The following is a 17,848-nucleotide window of genomic DNA, read 5'->3' as shown; positions in this document are numbered from 1 at the left end:
ATAAAAGCCGTGGGTTTAAAGGTGGAGAAATTTAACTTCTCTTATGCCAGGGAGATAGCGTCGTTTAAGATAAGCATCTCCCCAACTCAATTTGACACCATTTGCTCCACCAAATTTTGGCCGGAGCATTTGGTGGTGAAGGAGTTTAAGGCTAAGAAGAAGAATAGGCCCCCCATATCGCTTCCAAATCTTTCCAGCGTGCCACCCTCAACCTCAACTTCCTCTTCCTCAACTTCCCGTCTTGCTCCAACCTTTGCAAAAAACTAACTTCTCTTTTAGTAACCTATCAGAATGTAAGAGGCTTGCGTAGTAAGCTCAGCATTCTTTTCCGGGATAGTGTTGCATTTGCTTCCCACGTTATTGTGTTTACTGAAACCTGGTTAAAGCCGGACATTCTTAGTTCCGAGGTTTTGGCAGGTCGGTACACAACTTTTAGAAAGGACCGTTCGTCTCGACGTGCAGGAGGGGTTCTAATTGCAGTGGACTCTTACTTCACGTCAGAACACTTCACAGTCCAAGTTCAACAGGAACTGGAATTCCTGTGTGTAAAACTGATTCTTCCCGCTTTCGCTATATTCATTACTTGCTCGTATATCCCACCTTCTTCGGATATTTCAATTTATGAGCAGCACTTGTCCGCTTTAACCGCTGTTGCTTCCTCGCTATCTGATAAAGATCGTATGATAGTTCTTGGTGACTTCAACTTGCCAGGAACTGTTTGGTCTTCGGTAAACGAGTCTAGTATCCTAGTGCCCATGTCACGACATGACTTTGTTGACGGCTTGCTTGACCTGTCCTTGTCTCAAGTCAATCATGTGAAAAATTCCTTGGGTCGATTGCTTGATCTATGCTTTGTATCGGATCCGACCATAGTGTTGTTAACCCGAGCCCTTCCGCTCACTATACCTGAAGACGCCTACCACCCTACTTTCGAGGTGTCGCTAGACATAGGACCAACTGTATTGGATCGGTCGAGTAGACTACCTGAACGTGTCCGCTGCTTTCGTAAAGCCGAGTTTTCGAAGCTTAATAACCTAATTAGGGATTTTGATTGGTCCGCTTTGTACTTGTGCACTGATGTCACAAAAGCCACAAACATTTTTTTTTACAATGCTCTTGGCACATTTTTTTGATTCTTGTGTCCCGCTTTCTTGTCCGATTAGATCTGGAAAACCCCCTTGGTTTACCAAAGAGTTATCCAGTCTAAAAAACTTAAAATCAAGACTTTATAAAAAATTTCAAGAAGTGGGTTCTCCTACTTCTCACTCTCGTTATGTAATAGCTCGGTCAAACTTTTCAGTTCTTAATGCTCAATGCTATAAGAACTACCTATCTCGTTGCAGGATACGTTTTTCTCAGGACCCTAGACAATTTTACTGCTTCGTAAACAGTAAGCGTAGAACGTCCGCACACCCATCCTCGCTATCATTTTGTAATACGTCGGCAAATAATGATCAGGCAATTGCCGATCTTTTTGCCCAGTTTTTCCAAACTACCTATTCTGAGGAACGCTACTCTGGTCAACCGTACCCATACGGATTACCGAGGTCGAACGGCATTTTCAGTCCCTTGTTAAATGAGTATTCCCTACTTCAAGATCTTCGACTAGTTAAGCCGGTGTTTTCACCGGGTCCAGACGGGGTTCCAGGTTGTGTACTCAGGTACTGCGCCGAGGCTCTGTGTGGACCATTGCTTAAACTATTCACCATGTCCATTGATTCATCTTGCTTCCCCCCAATCTGGAAGGAATCGTTTATAATTCCTCTCCATAAAAAAGGTAGTAAGTCTGATGTAAAAAATTATAGAGGTATAGCAAAGTTATCCGCTATTCCCAAATTGTTTGAGAAGGTTTTAACTCCGCACTTGCAACATCTCTGCAAGTCACTTATATCTCCAACTCAGCATGGATTTATAAGGCGGCGATCAACCACCACGAACTTGTTAGAGTTTACCTCTTTCATTATTAAAGGCTTTCAAGGTAACTTACAGACGGATGTTATTTACACCGACTTTAGTAAAGCATTCGACTCTGTAAACCATTCCCTTTTAGCACATAAACTTGACCTTTTAGGGTTTCCGCCCAACCTCCTGAGATGGATTTCTAGCTATCTTTGTTCTAGGTCTCAAAGAGTCCTCTTCAAAAACTCCCTCTCTTTACCAGTAAAGGTTTCTTCGGGAGTACCACAGGGCAGCCATCTAGGCCCCTTACTCTTCACACTCTTTATTAATGACTTGCCTTCAGTAATAACATACTCTCGAGTACTTATGTATGCGGATGATGTTAAACTCTGTGTCCAGTACAAGGACATTTCATTTCATTCTCGCTTGCAATCCGATCTCAATAGCTTTCAGTCATGGTGTTGTGCAAACTTGTTACACCTTAATGCCTCGAAATGCAAAGTTATGACATTTCATCGTTCTAACCCTTTGTTGGCTCCCTACACCCTATTTGGGGGTTCTCTTGAGAGAATTACCCTGGTGGATGATCTGGGTGTTATGTTAGATCCCAAGTTAAAGTTTTCCGAACACATTTCTACCATGGTAAATAAGGCCATGGGCGTGCTTGGGTTTATAAAGAGGTGGTCAAAGGAATTTGACGACCCCTATATAACAAAGACTCTCTATACCTCGCTTGTTCGTCCGATCTTAGAATACGGCTCCTGTGTATGGTGCCCTCAGTACAAAGTACACCAGGACCGTATAGAATCAGTACAGAAAAACTTTTTACTCTTTGCTCTGCGGGGCCTTAACTGGGATGCGGGTGTAAGACTCCCATCTTACTCTAGTAGACTATTATTAGTAAACCTCCCATCCTTAGTTAACCGTAGAAAAATGCTTGGTGTGATATTTATGCACAACTTGATCAGGGGTGACATAGACAGCCCTGATCTGTTGAGCCGCATAAACTTCACGATTCCTATTAGACTGACTAGAAACTTTATACCGTTGTTCCTTCCACTTTGTAGATCGAATTATTCCTTGCATGAACCGTTTAGGGTCTTATGCTCGGACTATAATTCCCTCTACCATATTATATCCTCCACTAATTCTCTTCCTCTTATTAAATTACTAATCCTTACACACCTTTCTAGTAATTAGTAATTGTAGTGGTATTTGTATTTTGTATTTTCTTGCATGCTTAATTTCTTAATAAGTTTAGTGCTAATTTTCCTCGAAGGTTAGTCTAATATCTATCTTTCTTGCATGCTCGCGTTTGGTTCGGCTACGCACCGCGCGTCATGCGGCAGCGCCCCTCGGTCGGTTGGGCGGGAGGAGGGCTGCGTTTTGCCTGGGATCCGCGCGTAACAGCCTTCTGCTGGTGTCACACGGGCCACTTGACGGTGCAGTAATTGCATCGCCTCTTGTTAGATGCAGTCATTGCATGTCAACGTCCAATAAGAAGGAAAAAAAAATGTAGCGAGCAGAGTTGTCGTCGTGAAGAAAAAAGATGGTACACTTAGAGTTTGCGTAGACTACAGGAAGTTAAACAGCATGGTATTGCTGGACTGCTTCCCAGTCCCGATCATGGAGGAAGTCTTGGAAAAGCTGCAGTCGGCTAAGTGGTTTACCATAATGGACCTTGAAAACGGATTTTTCCATGTGCCTATGGAAGAGCAAAGCAAGTCGTATACGGCCTTCGTCACAAAGGAGGGATTATTCGAGTTTAATAAAGCGCCTTTCGGATTCAAGAACTCGCCAGCTGCGTTCATTCGGTTCGTAAGCTATATTTTTCAAGAATTAATCAACTCTGACATTATGCAGCTTTATATGGACGACATAATTGTTTACGCCGCGTCGCCCGAGGTGTGCATAAGGAAGACGAAGTTGGTTCTGGAGACAGCTGCGAAGTTTGGCCTAAAGATCAAGTGGAAGAAATGTAGCTTCATGCAGCCACGCATTAGCTTTCTGGGCCATATCATTGAGGACGGGAGAATCTGGCCCGGCAAAGAGAAGACAGCAGCTGTCAGTCGGTTTGCTACGCCCAAAGACATTAAAGCAGTTCAAGCATTTCTGGGACTCACAGGCTTTTTCAGAAAGTTCATCCCTGGCTATGCACAAGTTGCCCGGCCGCTCACGAATCTACTCAGGAAGGAAGCAGTTTTCAACATTGGCGAAGCAGAGCAACAGTCGCTACAAACCTTAAAGAATCTGCTTGTAATCGCAGCTGTATTACATTTATACTCACGAGAAGCGCCAACGGAACTCCACACGGATGCATCCAAAGAAGGTTTCGGAGCAGTTTTGTTGCAGCAGTTTGATGGCAATTTCCACCCGATTTACTATTGGAGTAAAAAGACTACACAAGCTGAGTCCAAACGTCACAGTTACTATTTGGAGGTCAAAGCTGCGTACCTCGCACTCAAGAAGTTTCGTCACTACCTGTTGGGGATCAAATTTGATCTTGCCACTGACTGTGCGGCGTTTAAGCAGACAACAACGAAAGCAGATATACCCAGAGAAGTTTCCCAGTGGATTCTGTATATGGAGGACTTTACATTCAAAGTAGTACACCGCCCAGCGGACAAAATGAGACACGTGGACTGTCTCAGTCGTTTTCCGCAGACATGCATGTTCGTGACGACGGAGCTAACAGCTCGGATAAAGAAAGCACAGCAGGATGACGATTTCATCAAAGCCACAGTTGAGATCCTGAAGCAGCACCCATATCAAGACTACAAGCTAAAAGGAGGTCTTCTCTTCAAATCTGTAAATGGCAATGACGTATTGGTGGTTCCAAGGCTGATGGAAAGGGAAATCATTCAAGGATCGCATGAAGTTGGTCATTTCTCCACAGCGAAGACAATGCACTCAGTTCAGCAGCAATACTGGATTCCGCACCTTGAACGGAAAGTAAATAAGTTGATTACTAATTTTATCAGTTGTATAATTTTCAGCAAAAAGTTGGGCAAACAAGAAGGCTATCTTCATTGCATTGACAAGGGTGACACACCACTATACACGCTGCACGTTGATCATTTGGGACCAATGGATGCGACAGCCAAGCAATACAAGTACATTTTTGCTGTGGTAGATGCATTCTCCAAGTTTGTGTGGCTGTTCCCAACTAAGTCAACAGGTCACGAAGAAGTTGTGAAGAGGCTGAGAGATTGGTCATTTGTGTTTGGTTTTCCCAAGCGCATAGTCAGCGACAGAGGAGCAGCGTTTACATCCAACGCATTCAGCGAGTTTCTCAACGAGAACAAAGTCGAACATGTGTGTACAACGACAGGTGTGGCGAGAGGCAACGGTCAGATTGAGCGGGTGAACCGTTCAATTTTGGGTATCATCGCAAAGATCTCAGCTCAGGAGTCAACGAAGTGGTACAAGCATGTGCCAAAGGTTCAGATGGCGATTAATTCGCATGTGCATTCTACGTTGAAGTCGTCGCCATTCGAGGTCATGTTTGGGACAAAGATGCACAGACAAGCTGAAAGTCGACTATTGGAGGTTCTCAACGAGGAGTTGGTTACGCAGTTTAACAACGAGCGCCAAGAACTGCGTGACCAAGCGAAACAAAACATTGAGAAGGCGCAAGAGGTGTACAAGCGCAATTATGATAAAAAACGACGACCTGAGCACGGCTACAGACTAGGAGACATGGTCGCGATCAAGAGGACGCAGTTCGTCGCAGGACGCAAGTTGGCCAGCGAGTATCTAGGCCCATATGAAGTCACCAAGGTAAAGCGGAACGGTCGCTACGACGTCAGAAAGGTTGCTCAAGTCGAGGGGCCAAACATCACCGCAACGAGCAGTGACAATATGAAGCTATGGCGTTTTTTCTCAGAGAACGAGGATATATTATCATCTGGGACAGATGAAGATGAGCAGGAGGGCCGAATGTAATGGACAGTGTATTAAGCAGTTAACACTATCCCATCTAAATTAACATTTAAACTTAAGATACCATCGATAAGACCTAACCGATATAACCAGACTTCACCGATGTTTAAAAGACCTAGCCGATAAGGGGTTATCGATATGGGAGTCGGTTGTTGGAAGTAGAAGCAGAAAGTTGAACAAAAAGTCGGAAGAACAGAATCATTAATTGCACATCTTAAATCAAACACTTTGTACTCTTTTTCGATCAAAACATTATTAATAAACGATACTTTAATATTAATCTTACATATATATACTTTATGGGGTCGGAAACGATTCCTTCTGGACGTTACACACATCCACTTTCACCACAAATCTAATATACCCCAATACTCATTGTGAGTATCGGGTATAAAAAGCCCCAACATAATTTAGGGAAAATCAAAGAACACGGGCGATCGGGCTCATCTATGGTTTTTTGTCTCTTTATGTTACAAGTTTATAAAGGATAACTGGGAGTTCGTTCACTTACGTACTTTCATGTTCCGGCCACGTCCAAAAGATCTTTCGGCGAGGGGAATACCTGTAAGCTTTAGAGAGACAGCACACACACATTGACACGCATGACCACGGCTAACACCGGATTATTTTGATCTTCTTTTCTTTTTCTTTTTGTTTAGGGACTTTTTTGGGCATATATAGTGCATAAATTAAATTGTTCCATATTTAATTTATATTTATATTATTTATTCATTATTTATTCGTTTATTCATGTTCGTTGGGGTAGGTCTTGATACATAGACCAAGGTGTGGGCGCCCGGAAAAAGCTCCAAGCAGCTGGTTTCGTTTCACGGGCACAAAGGGGTCAATGGCCTAACAAGCGCACATATGTTCTTTGGGAGTAAGTGCACAATGGGCCACAAAGAGGTTCATACGAGTTCTGCCCGTTCCGTTGGGGTTTATTTAATTCACTTAACCTGCCCATGCCATGATCTGACTTTTAGGTTAGGGCGAAGCACGGTGACAAAATAAATTCGGGTCAGGGTCTCTTTTTCTTTGGACGAGTCTGGTTTTTCCTTGTCATTAGCAAGGAAGATCACTTGTCACTTTTTATTTAGGGTTCTTGGCCCGGTGTCTGGATGGCCCACTCTCGGTCGCGACGGCTCGCGTTGGGGCGGCGAAGAGCTCGCTGCTGCCGGCGCTAAAGCTCGGAAACGGCTGAGGGGCCGCGCTCTGTTGGCGCTGAAGCTCGGGAACTGCTAAGGGCTCGCTGTGGTGGATGGCGTTGGGGCTTTAGGTGGAGCTTCCCAACTCTACGGTGGCCCGCTTTGGAGCGATCGTCGGAAATTTCGCACCATCCTCTGCACAGTGGATCGAGGATTGCTTTCTCTTCTGTGTGGATGGGGTCTTGCGTTCGAAAGGCCGGCGGATCGTGGACTGGAAAGGCGGAGAAAACAATTTATCGCGACAGAAGTCATGTCCCGATGGGCGCCCGGCAGACCAGAAGGGTGAAACCCAAACGATGGTGGGTATATCGGGGTCCTCAAGATGTGTTCCTGGCCACTATAGGACGTGACCTGCTGCATAGTAATTTGTAGCCAGAGAGGGTCTCGGCCAATAGAGCTGAAAGAAATACAAAAATAAAAGAAGAGGAATCAAGAAAAATTAGTCAATTAGCTTCATCAAAATCGGAATCCGAAAAAGGACTAAGTAGGTAACTAGAAACTAATCAAAAACTTAAGCAAAATATCAGTTCTCTACACCCTATCAAATTTCTTAGATAGTCATATTGTTCCAGCGATGTCCAGACTGCCTAGAGGGTTTGGCCGCTTCCTCCCTCCGTGGTTGGAACTCAACAACGAACTGAGCCAGAAGATAGCTGTATTCGATGCCATGACCATTGAGCGAGGGGAGCTAGATCGCGATATCAGTCTATTACGCAAGCAGCAGGCTGATACTGAAGATTGTCTGGCAGAGGACCTGGCCGAGGACGAGTTCCAGAGTTTCCTGAGTGGACAGCAAGTCATGGAGCAGAGTTATACAGACCTCGAAAATATTTGTAATCAACAAATTGGATGCATTGTCGATAAGTTGGCTGCTAAATATAAGCGTATTGTGTACCTCGATATCGTCCTAAGGAAGCTTAAGCAATCTATCGAGACGGGTATTGCTACGGCCAATGCGCAGTTGACAGCAGCGGCGACCATGTGATTTAATGGAGAAATAGTGAGTACGGAAACCTTCCTTTCTTTTCTTTTTACGTAAATCTTTCAATTTTTTCTTTAGTTAAACCAAATATACAAATATCTGTGCGCGATAGGCCAGAAAAGCTGCCTCGTGAGTAAATTCTGTGATGTTCTCAGCCTTTACTTGAAAATCTATGCATTATTCCCAGCAGCAATTAACCAGCTAAATTATTCAGTTTCTTGTGAAATATATACTTGATTTAATTGATACCACCGATGGCGTCATAAAAAATAAATAAATAACTGCAGTTTGGATTTGAATCCTTCATTCAAATGATATCTGCCACCAATTCTTGGCTCCATTTTCCCTGGTCCACTGAAATCGAATTTAATGTGAAGGAAGATTGCGCTCGCACCCGAGAACTTTTATTATACCCGATACTCAAAATGAGTATTGGGGTATATTAGATTTGTGGTAAAAGTGGATGTGTGTAACGTCCAGAAGGAATCGTTTCCGACCCCATAAAGTATATATATTCTTGATCAGCATCAATAGCCGAGTCGATTGAGCCATGTCTGTCTGTCCGTCTGTCCGTCCGTCTGTCCGTCTGTCCGTCCCCTTCAACGCCTAATGCTCAAAGACTATAAGAGCTAGAGCAACGATGTTTTGGATCCAGACTTCTGTGATATGTCACTGCTACAAGAATATTTCAAAATTTCGCCCCGCCCACTTCCGCCCACACAAAGAACGAAAATCTGTGGAATCAACATATTTAAAGATACGATAAAACCAAAAACGCAGAATCGTAGGGGATAACTATATGTTCTAGAGTGTACAATCTCAACCAGATCGTATAATTATTATAGCCAGAATCAAGAAAATAATTTCATACTTGCTCGCTCTATCTCTCTCTAACACACAGGTTTCATGGTCGGTTTTGCCAATTGCAGGCTGGCAAAAACCCTCCACGAGGGTGTCGGCTGGGCAATGGACACTGCATTATCCCGGGCGAGGATAATGCACTGTCGCTTGCCCTGCCCGGGGTAATGCAGTGTCTAGCTAAGGCTATGGTCCATCGTCTTCCCGGTCTAAAGTCGGGGGAACTGAACCAAGGCCATGGCTAGAGGTGCCTGGCGGCCAGGCATAAAACGCTAGGGGACGCTGTTCCCCCGAAAAACAACCGGTATGGACCTTCGGGCCAAATATGGAGGCAGATAAGGAGCAAGCACGGGTTGGGATGTCAACCCAAACGTCGGTGGAAAGCGTGACTGCTACTACCGGCGGGCACGGGGAGGAGCAATCCTCTCTGCGTGTCGCCAGCGGTCACACCTCGGACATGGCGGGAGCAGGTCATGTCAGTTGTAATACTACTGCCACTAAACCGACGCGTTGCAAGGTGAGCCGCGCGGGTGCCGTTGTCGATGCAGACTCGGAGCTGGAGAGCGTTCTATCCATTAGCAAGACCGAAGAGGAAAGCCTTCTCCGCTCGCCGGAACCAGGTACCAGCTCCCTGCGTAGGGAAGGGCCGAAGTGTTCCATGGAGGGGATGAAGACAAAAGCTCAGTATAAGGCGGCCCTCAAGTTACTGAGCCGGGTCCGGGGCAAGGCGGATATCTCCCAAGAGGAGAAGTCCAAGCTAGTCTGGGCTGAGCAACGGGTACAGGAGGGCCGCGAACACTACGCGCAGTTTCCCCAGATGAAGGCAACAAACGGTGGATTCGCCAACAAGGTGGAGGAGATGTTGGCCACCAAGAGGCAACGCTCGATCGAGAGTGCTGCCAAAGACACTCCGGCGAGCAAGCGGCAACGCGGGCCGAAGGTGGCCACCCCCAGCCGAAGACGAGGAAGCCGAGACAGAAGGCCATGAGCGAGGTGTCCAAGAGACATCTCATTGTGGCCTTGATCGATCGCAGCGACGAGAACGGGAAGATGACGGCGGCGCAGTGGAAGTTAGTCCACGTGCAGCTCGTCGAGGCACTGTTCTCGCGAATGGAGGAGGACCCTAGCGCTCCCATGGCCACGTTCGATGGAGCGGGATGGCTGAACGGGGTCAAAATCCTCAAATGTAATGACGACCCAACGCGGTAGTGGCTGGTGCAGAAGGTGCCCCTACTGGAAGCTCTGTGGGAGGGGGCCAAGCTGGAGGTGGTAGACAGGGAGCTGATCCCGTCCATACCAAAGGCGAAGCTCATAAGAGCAAGGTAGCGTCGGCGGAGCTCCTCATTGCCTTGGAGCAAGGGCCCGCCGACATAGCTTTAGTCCAGGAGCCGTGGATTGCGTCAGGCAACTCTGTGGCCGGACTAAAGTCCTCAAATTATAGCCTTCTCTACTCAACATCGGTAAGCAGGAACAGAACCGCCGTACTCGTACGGAAGGGAATCCATGCTCATCTTATGTCTCATTACAGCACGGATGACCTGACGGTGGTGATGCTGGAGAGCGAGGAAAAGCGCCTAATGGCAGCTTCCTGCTACATGGCACACCACAGGCGCGCCCCACCGGAAGAACTTAGGAGTCTGGTGACAGAAGCCGGCTCCAAAAATCTCCAACTCCTCATCGGTGCAGACGCCAACGCCCATCACAATGTGTGGGAAAGCCCTGACACCAACGATAGAGGTGAGTCACTCCTAGACTTTATCTTATCCACTAACTTGGATGTAGCAAACGTGGGGGAGGAACACACCTTCGTGGGTCCCACCTCGTCAAACGTGCTAGACCTAACTCTTGTCACGGGAAAGAGTACCTTGGTACCTGACTGGAGAGTCCTCGAAAGATCATCCTTCTCAGACCATAAGTACATTCAGTTCAAGTGCGAATTCAAACACTCTTCGAAGATAACAGTCAATAGAAACCACCGAAACACAAACTGGGTAAAGTTTAAAAAGAATGTTACTTCGAAGCTCGCGAATCCGGGCTCAGTGAAATCCGCGGAGGTTATAGAGAAGTCCCTAAAGACCCTATCCAACGAGTTACTGAACGCCTACCATGCATCGTGCAAACCCTCGAGAACGAAGAGGAGGTCCAAGCCACTCTGGTGGAACCGAGATCTCTCTCTCTCCAAAGGAACAACCTCAAGGAATTCGTCAAGATCGCCAAACAAGCGAACGAAGAGATTGACAATGAGGAGTATAAAATCCTACTTAGGAGCTACAAGAAGGAAATACGTAAGGCACAAAGGAACTCGTGGAGAAGCTTCTGCTCCAACATTGATAAAGTGGCTGAAACCGCTAGGCTCCGGAAGCTGCTCTCAAAGCAGCCCACAGTACAGAGCCAACTAAAACTAGACAACGGACAGTGGACAGAGGGCAGTAAAGAAGCCCTAAATGCACTAATGGAGGAGCACTTCCCTGGATGCACCGAGGTCACTGACGCCAAGGAGCATCAGGACCTAGCAACTGAGGAACAGCACCCCCCAATAGGTCTGTTAACCACTAAGAGAATCCACTGAGCCATAGACTTCTTCGCGGGCATAAAAGCACCAGGACTGGACGGGATATTCCCAGCCATGATGCAGTTGACCAAAGAGGTTATTACCCCATGGCTCTACGCAATATACTCAGCATGCCTAAGTACGGGCTATATCCCCATCCAATGGAGAACCTCGAGAGTTGTCTTCCTCCCTAAGGCAGGAAAGTGCAGCCACGTGAGTCCCAAGGATTACAGACCGATAAGCCTTACCTCCTTTCTACTAAAAACACTAGAAAAGCTGTTGGATTTACACATCAGGAATGAGGTAGGGGGACTGATGTCAAAAAACCAACACGCCTACACCAAGGGGAAATCAGTGGAGACGGCACTACACTCGCTAGTAGCCACCATCGAGAGCGCCCTTCACAACAAAAAGTATGCTTTGGGAGCATTTGTGGACATCTCAGGAGCATTCAACAAGGTGGCAACAACCGCAATAACAAGTCGCCTAGAAGCGAACGTCTGGATCAAAAACCTCTTAAGTTGTAGACGGGTGCAATCGGAGTGGGGCACCGCTTCCATGGTAAAGGGGGCACACAGAGGCACACCTCAAGGTGGAGTCCTGTCGCCACTACTGTGGAATTTGGTGGTCGACGACCTCATTAAGAGATTTGAAAGGAAGGCCCCAAAAATAACAGCTTATGCAGACGACATAAGCATACTTATTGCGGGTGTATGTCCATCGACCCTCAGTTCCATAATGGAACGTACACTCAGGGAGATACGTGAGTGGGCGGAAGAGGTAGGACTCAGTATCAACGCGGACAAGACGGACCTCATCCTCTTTACCAAGAGGTACAAGGTACCGATATGGACCCCCCCGAAAATTGACCAAACTAGGCTGACTCCAAAATCACAGGTGAAATACCTATGCACAGTACTGGACAGCAAGCTGGCATGGAGGCCCAATGTAGTGGAAAGGGTTAAGAAGGCTACCATTGCGCTTTATGCATCCAAGAAGATGCTCAGCAGCACATGGGGCCTGTCACCTGCTCTAATGCACTGGATCTACATCTCGGTAGTGCGACCAATTCTGCTGTATGGAGCCTTAGTGTGGTGGCAGGCTATTGAAAAGAAGACATACCATAAGCTTATGGAAAAGACTCAGCGACAGGCTCTGCTCTGTATTACAGGGGCGCTGAGGTCAACCCCAACAAAAGCACTCGAAACTACTCGGAATCGACCCCCTGGACATTCACGCTCGCCTGATTGCGGGAAAGGCAGCACAACGCCTTATAGCATCAGGAAACCTATCCATACAAGGATACGGGCACAGTTCAATTGGCAGGGACATGACCAGATCAACTGATTACCTGACCCCCCAAACTTGCCTTGACGTCAAAACAACCACATCTTAGGGACCTGAAGACTGGAAAATTGGAAGGGACCAAACTGAGCACCTCAATATATACACAGACGGCTCCAAGATAGAAGGAGGAGTAGGAGCGGGCCTATACTGTACAGACCCTGAGATAAGGCTGTCGTATAAGCTACCGGACCAATGCAGCATATTCCAGGCAGAAGTTTTTGCCATCGGGAAGGCAGCGGAGGTCGCTCTCCTAACAGAACGAGCACACGATGCGGTCAACCTATTCGTCGACAGCCAAGTGGCGATAAGATCCATGCAGTCGTCCGCGGTCAGTTCCAGAAGTGTCTTGGTGAGCAGGGAGGCATTAGACATCCTAAGCACGACAAAGACAGTGCGGATCTATTGCGTTCCTAGCCACCAGGGCATCAAGGGAAACGAAGCGGTGGACGTACTAGCTAAGGAAGGCGTCGGGCTGGAGAATAGGAGAACCGAGAACGTGCCTGTCTCCCTTAGAACGCTGCAATGCGATCTAGAGAAGCAGGCTAGAACACAGACCGATAACAGGTGGAACAGTACCACCACCTGCAAAACCTCGAAGATAATGTGCAAGGAACGCAACGAGAAACTTAGCCACTACCTACTGCACCTACCACGAAAAGACTGTAGATTGCTAGTGGGAATACTTACAGGTCACTGTCTGGCTGCTGCACATGCAGCTAAGCTAGGCATCACCAACAGAGACAGTTGTAGGAAATGTGATGAACCTGGGGCTATCGAAACCCTGGAACATCTCATCTGCTACTGTCCGGCTCTCTCAAGGGCAAGTAGGAGATACCTGGGCGCCCCAGTGCTGGCATCACTGGAAGATGCCTCCAAAAGGACGCCACAGGAACTGCTGGCCTATGCTAAAAACACCTCGATTCTCGGGCACTTTAAAACCACCTAAACACTTCCGCGACGGATCATACCCCCCCCCCCCCCCCCACCCTTATCCGGATAACTAAGGACCAGATTGGCCTATGCGTGGCCCCGCTGAGGGCCTTCCGGGTTAACCTAACCTAACCTTTGCCAATTGCAAAATATGAGTTCAAGGATCTCAGAACCTATAAGAGCCAGAGCAACCACATTTGGTATCCACACTCTTGTGATATCGGATCTTTACCGTGTTGTGTCCAAATTTCGCCACCCTCTTCCGCATCCGCAAAGGAGCAGCGACGGGGCAGCGAGACAGCGGCAGAGCGCAGAAGAGCAGCAAAGCAGCAGGGACAGAGCGGAGAAGTGCAGGAAAGCAGCGGCAGCGGCGCAGCGACAGAGCAGCAAAGCAGCAGCGGAGTCCCCGCGACAGAACAGAGAGGCATTGGCAGAGCGGAGAAGGCGCCGCGTCAGAGCAGCGGGACAGTGACAGAGAAGCCAAGCAGCGAAGCAGCGGTAGAACAACGGAGTAGCGAGGGACAGCCGGCGAACGCAGAAGAGGAGCTACATGGCAGAGGAGCAGGAACACGAGTCGAGGAGTTACCACCGAACCGTCAGTGGTTCCGAGCAGTCAGAGAGGTATTACCGAGCAGTCGGAGAGTTACAATCGAGCTTCCACAGGAACCGTTCCCTGTACCGTGTCACGTATCCTTCTATAGGATCATCCAACCCAGTTCTGTGTATCCTAGTACAGGATCATTGATCTAGTACCGTGCCGCGTGTCCTTCGAACAGGACCCCCCACCTCAGTGCCGTGTATCCTAGTATAGGATCACCGATCCAGTACCTTGCCACGTATCCTTCGACAGGACTCCCGATTGCCGTGTATCCTAGTATAGGCGCCCCCGACCCAGTACCGTGCTGATAACGACTCGCACCTGTGCCCCGATTAGTGGAACAGGATCAGGATGAACATCCGCTCGATAGCGTCCCGCAGGAAGGACGAGCTGCAGAGCCTGGCTAAGGAGTTTGGACTAGGAGAAACTGGGACTGTAAAGGATCTACGGAGCCGGATCACCGCATTCATCACACGCCCTGGGCACCCCGAAGCCGTGCAGGCAAGGCTGGACGAATTGGCTACCCACTTTGGGAACATACCGATCCCCAGGGACCACCGGAGCCCAGCCACGTCACCCGGGCCAGAGCCGGACGAAGATGGAAGACAGCAAGGAGGGACCAAAACTGCGATTGATTATACCCGAGCTGCCCAGCACGAGCCAAGGATCCACCCACGGATACCGCGAGACAGCAACCGAGACACCGGCCGCCCCGGCCGAGCAACCACAACGAGCTGCCCAAGGACCACTCCAAGGAACCAGACCAGAGGCGTCCAGCAAGCACCACGAGCCAGGACCCACTACCACTAGACCCCTGGCCACGCCTAGCCACCAGACAACCACGGAAGGAGAACAGCCACGTTTTCCTCAGGGACATCGGGTCTCACGCCCCGGAGGGGGTGAGATCTCGTACTCGTTACTGGCGGACAAGCTCCGGAAATGGGGACTTACTTTCGACGGCCACGCGGACCCACTAGCGTTCATCGATAGGCTCGAGGAGCGAGTGGAATCATACGTCGGGAGCCCAGAGCAGTTGCCGCGAGCCATCTACGCGGCCGAGTTTGCGGGCGAGGTCGGCGTTGATGAAGCTTCGGGACGCCCCGGTGTCGACCGTGGCTTCCGTGCGCCGTCCTCCGATGGTCACTCTCGCCATTATCCGGCCGTCGTGTACTTGTAGCGGGTTTCTTAGTTGGTTGTCTGAGGAAGCGTGTTTCCGTGTCAGCTGGGGTTGCGCGCTTGCCGCATTCCCAACCAAAGAGGATCGATGGGTTGGTGCAGTCGCGAGAAACATGTCCAGCTTCTCCGAAGCGTCGACAGGCTGCGTGTGGGTTGGCGAGGGGAGGCAGGAAAATGGCTTGGAATTCCTGGCGCTCTGGAGTCGGCTGGTGCGGAACCAACGGTTGGCTCGGTCGGTGAGGAGCTCTGCCATGGCTCGCGGCACGTAGTTCATGTCACCACGTACGAGAGGGCACGCTCTTCCAGTAGTTCGACGAACGACAGTGGGTCGTCCTGCCCGTCGAACTGGATTCCCCACTTTCGGATCCGTTCCGCCATCTGTGCGGCATGACTGTAGTAATGACCGTCTGTGGGGCCATTTCCTCCTGCTGTTATCGATGTCGGTGAGGTGCTGGCTTTGCCCTCCATGACTCCTGGAACTTGTAGGCTGAGTTTGGGGTCCGTCTTCCGCTTCTCTGTTGGTGCTGAGGTGTCGGGCTGGGGCGATCTGGCTCGTCCTGGCGATCTGGCGTACTGCCGCTCGAGCTCCGCCAACCTGACCCAGGCATCGTGTTCGAGGGGCCGGCAACTAGTTCGGCGAAACTCCTCCGCAAATCTTCCACGTTCCCCTCGCGGCTGAATTTCGAATTCCTCCGCGAAGGACTCCAGCTCGTCTCGGCGGCGTTTGTGTATCCAGCCGGTACTCACCCCTGGGCGAATTCTCCAGGGTAATACCCACTGGTCTGTTCCTCTGCATGGGATTCCATCGCTCCGATTGTTGCTCGAGCTGGCTGTTTCGCTGGGCTTGCGCTTTTCCTTCACTAGGGCACTGTGTCGAGCTTCGCGGCTGATGCTTCGAATTTCTTCTCGGGGTGACGGCACTGTTTGCGTTTCTCTGTCGCTGTGTCGCGCTTTCGTCTGCTCGTTGCGCAACTCTTGCCGTTGGTATTGCGCGAGGTCGGGGTTTTCTTTGGGTTGTTCTCTTACGTTCTTGCTCTAGTGGCCGTGCGGTTTTATACCACAAACCCTCGCTGACTTTCCCTTAGGTCCCTGCTGAGGTAAGCTCAGTCCCGTCCAGGGGTCAATCCAAGAAATTTGTAGAAATGGATGGAAGCTTAAGGGCGGCGTTGGGGGGCGGCCTATCTCGTAGAGAGGTGGATCGGGGCTGGAGTGAACGTTGCTCGTCGTGTATACGAAACGGCGTGCGTGGACTCGGGGTGGGGTAGTGTCGGTGCCTCGGCTAGTTGGAGTGAACTTACGCAATCGGGTGTTACGTTCTTTAATTAGACACTTTATTATAGTTCTTAGCCCTTTAAATGAACTTAGTTTAATTGGTCGCCGGTGTTTCTTGTAGGTTCCGGGTACAACGTCTGTACTCCGAGCCGGGTTTCTGCGTAAGTTGCCTCTTAGTTCTCGTCGTCGTCTTTTTATAGGCCCGTATTGCTGGGTATGCGGGTTAAAAATGCACTACAGCGTCGGGGTGCACTTTGCCGTTCTTGGTGATCGTCGCAGATTTTCGCGGCGTCATCTTTCCGCAGTTGATGAACCCGAAAGACCGCACTTGGCCGATGGCTTGGCCTGGAGTGGCGAAAGTCCGCGTGACCTGATGTCTTTGGTCAGCGTTATGGAGTTGGCGCGTGTTGATAGGTGGTTGCTTGCGGAGAGGGGGCGTTGGTTGCGGGATGTGGTTTATGCGATTTTAAGATTTGCAACACATTATGAACGTGTTGTCTGTGCTCATCCATTGAGTTTGACATTATGAGAATGTCATCAATGTAGCAAAACACGTATTTTGGTATTTGATAGTATGCTCTTTCGAGGTCTAATGTAGTAAAAACGTTTTTGCCATATAGACGGTCAGCGAAATCATCAATGTGGGGAATCGTGTAACGATCTGGATTGCATTGAGCTTGCGATAATCACCGCAGGCGCGCCATCCACCACTGTCTTTCGCTTCCATGTGCAACGGGCTGGCCCATGGACTTTTGGAGTATCTACAGATCTTGTTGTCGATTAGTTGATGTATCTGTTCTTTAGCTACAGATAGTTTCACCCCAATCAGGCGGCTGGGTCGAGTTGTTCCAGTTGTTGTTATGTAGTGGCGAGATTGGAGATATGCTTGTGCCGTTGGTGAGACGTTGTTTCTTGATATCAATAAGCAAATGGAACTGTGCTAGGAAGTCAGCGCCAATAATTGCGGTTTGTACATCAGCGATGACAAATGACCATTTAAACGAACGATCCAGGTCCAGGTCGCGTTCGAGGTCCTGATTTCCAAAGGTTCGAATGGTAGTCTGGTTTGTGGCATACAATTTCAGTTT

At 48.9% G+C, this 17,848-nt stretch overlaps 1 long non-coding RNA gene across 2 annotated transcripts; it reads left to right on the top strand.

Moving 5' to 3' along the window:
* The first annotated feature begins 7,591 nt into the window (after nt 1–7,591).
* LOC113564880 lies at nt 7,592–8,327 on the top strand. Of its 2 annotated transcripts, XR_003409246.1 has the most exons (3): nt 7,592–8,046; nt 8,107–8,157; nt 8,219–8,230. It is a non-coding gene; the product is annotated as an uncharacterized LOC113564880 (long non-coding RNA). The 2 variants fall into 2 exon arrangements; XR_003409247.1 differs by having other exon boundaries at nt 8,107–8,327.
* The last annotated feature ends 9,521 nt before the right edge of the window (nt 8,328–17,848 follow it).

This window comes from Drosophila persimilis, unplaced genomic scaffold, assembly GCF_003286085.1.
Source record: "Drosophila persimilis strain 14011-0111.01,24,50 unplaced genomic scaffold, DperRS2 tig00001074-arrow-arrow-pilon, whole genome shotgun sequence".
Classification (NCBI taxonomy): domain Eukaryota; kingdom Metazoa; phylum Arthropoda; class Insecta; order Diptera; family Drosophilidae; genus Drosophila; species Drosophila persimilis.
This window is presented reverse-complemented; position numbering and strand designations above follow the sequence as displayed.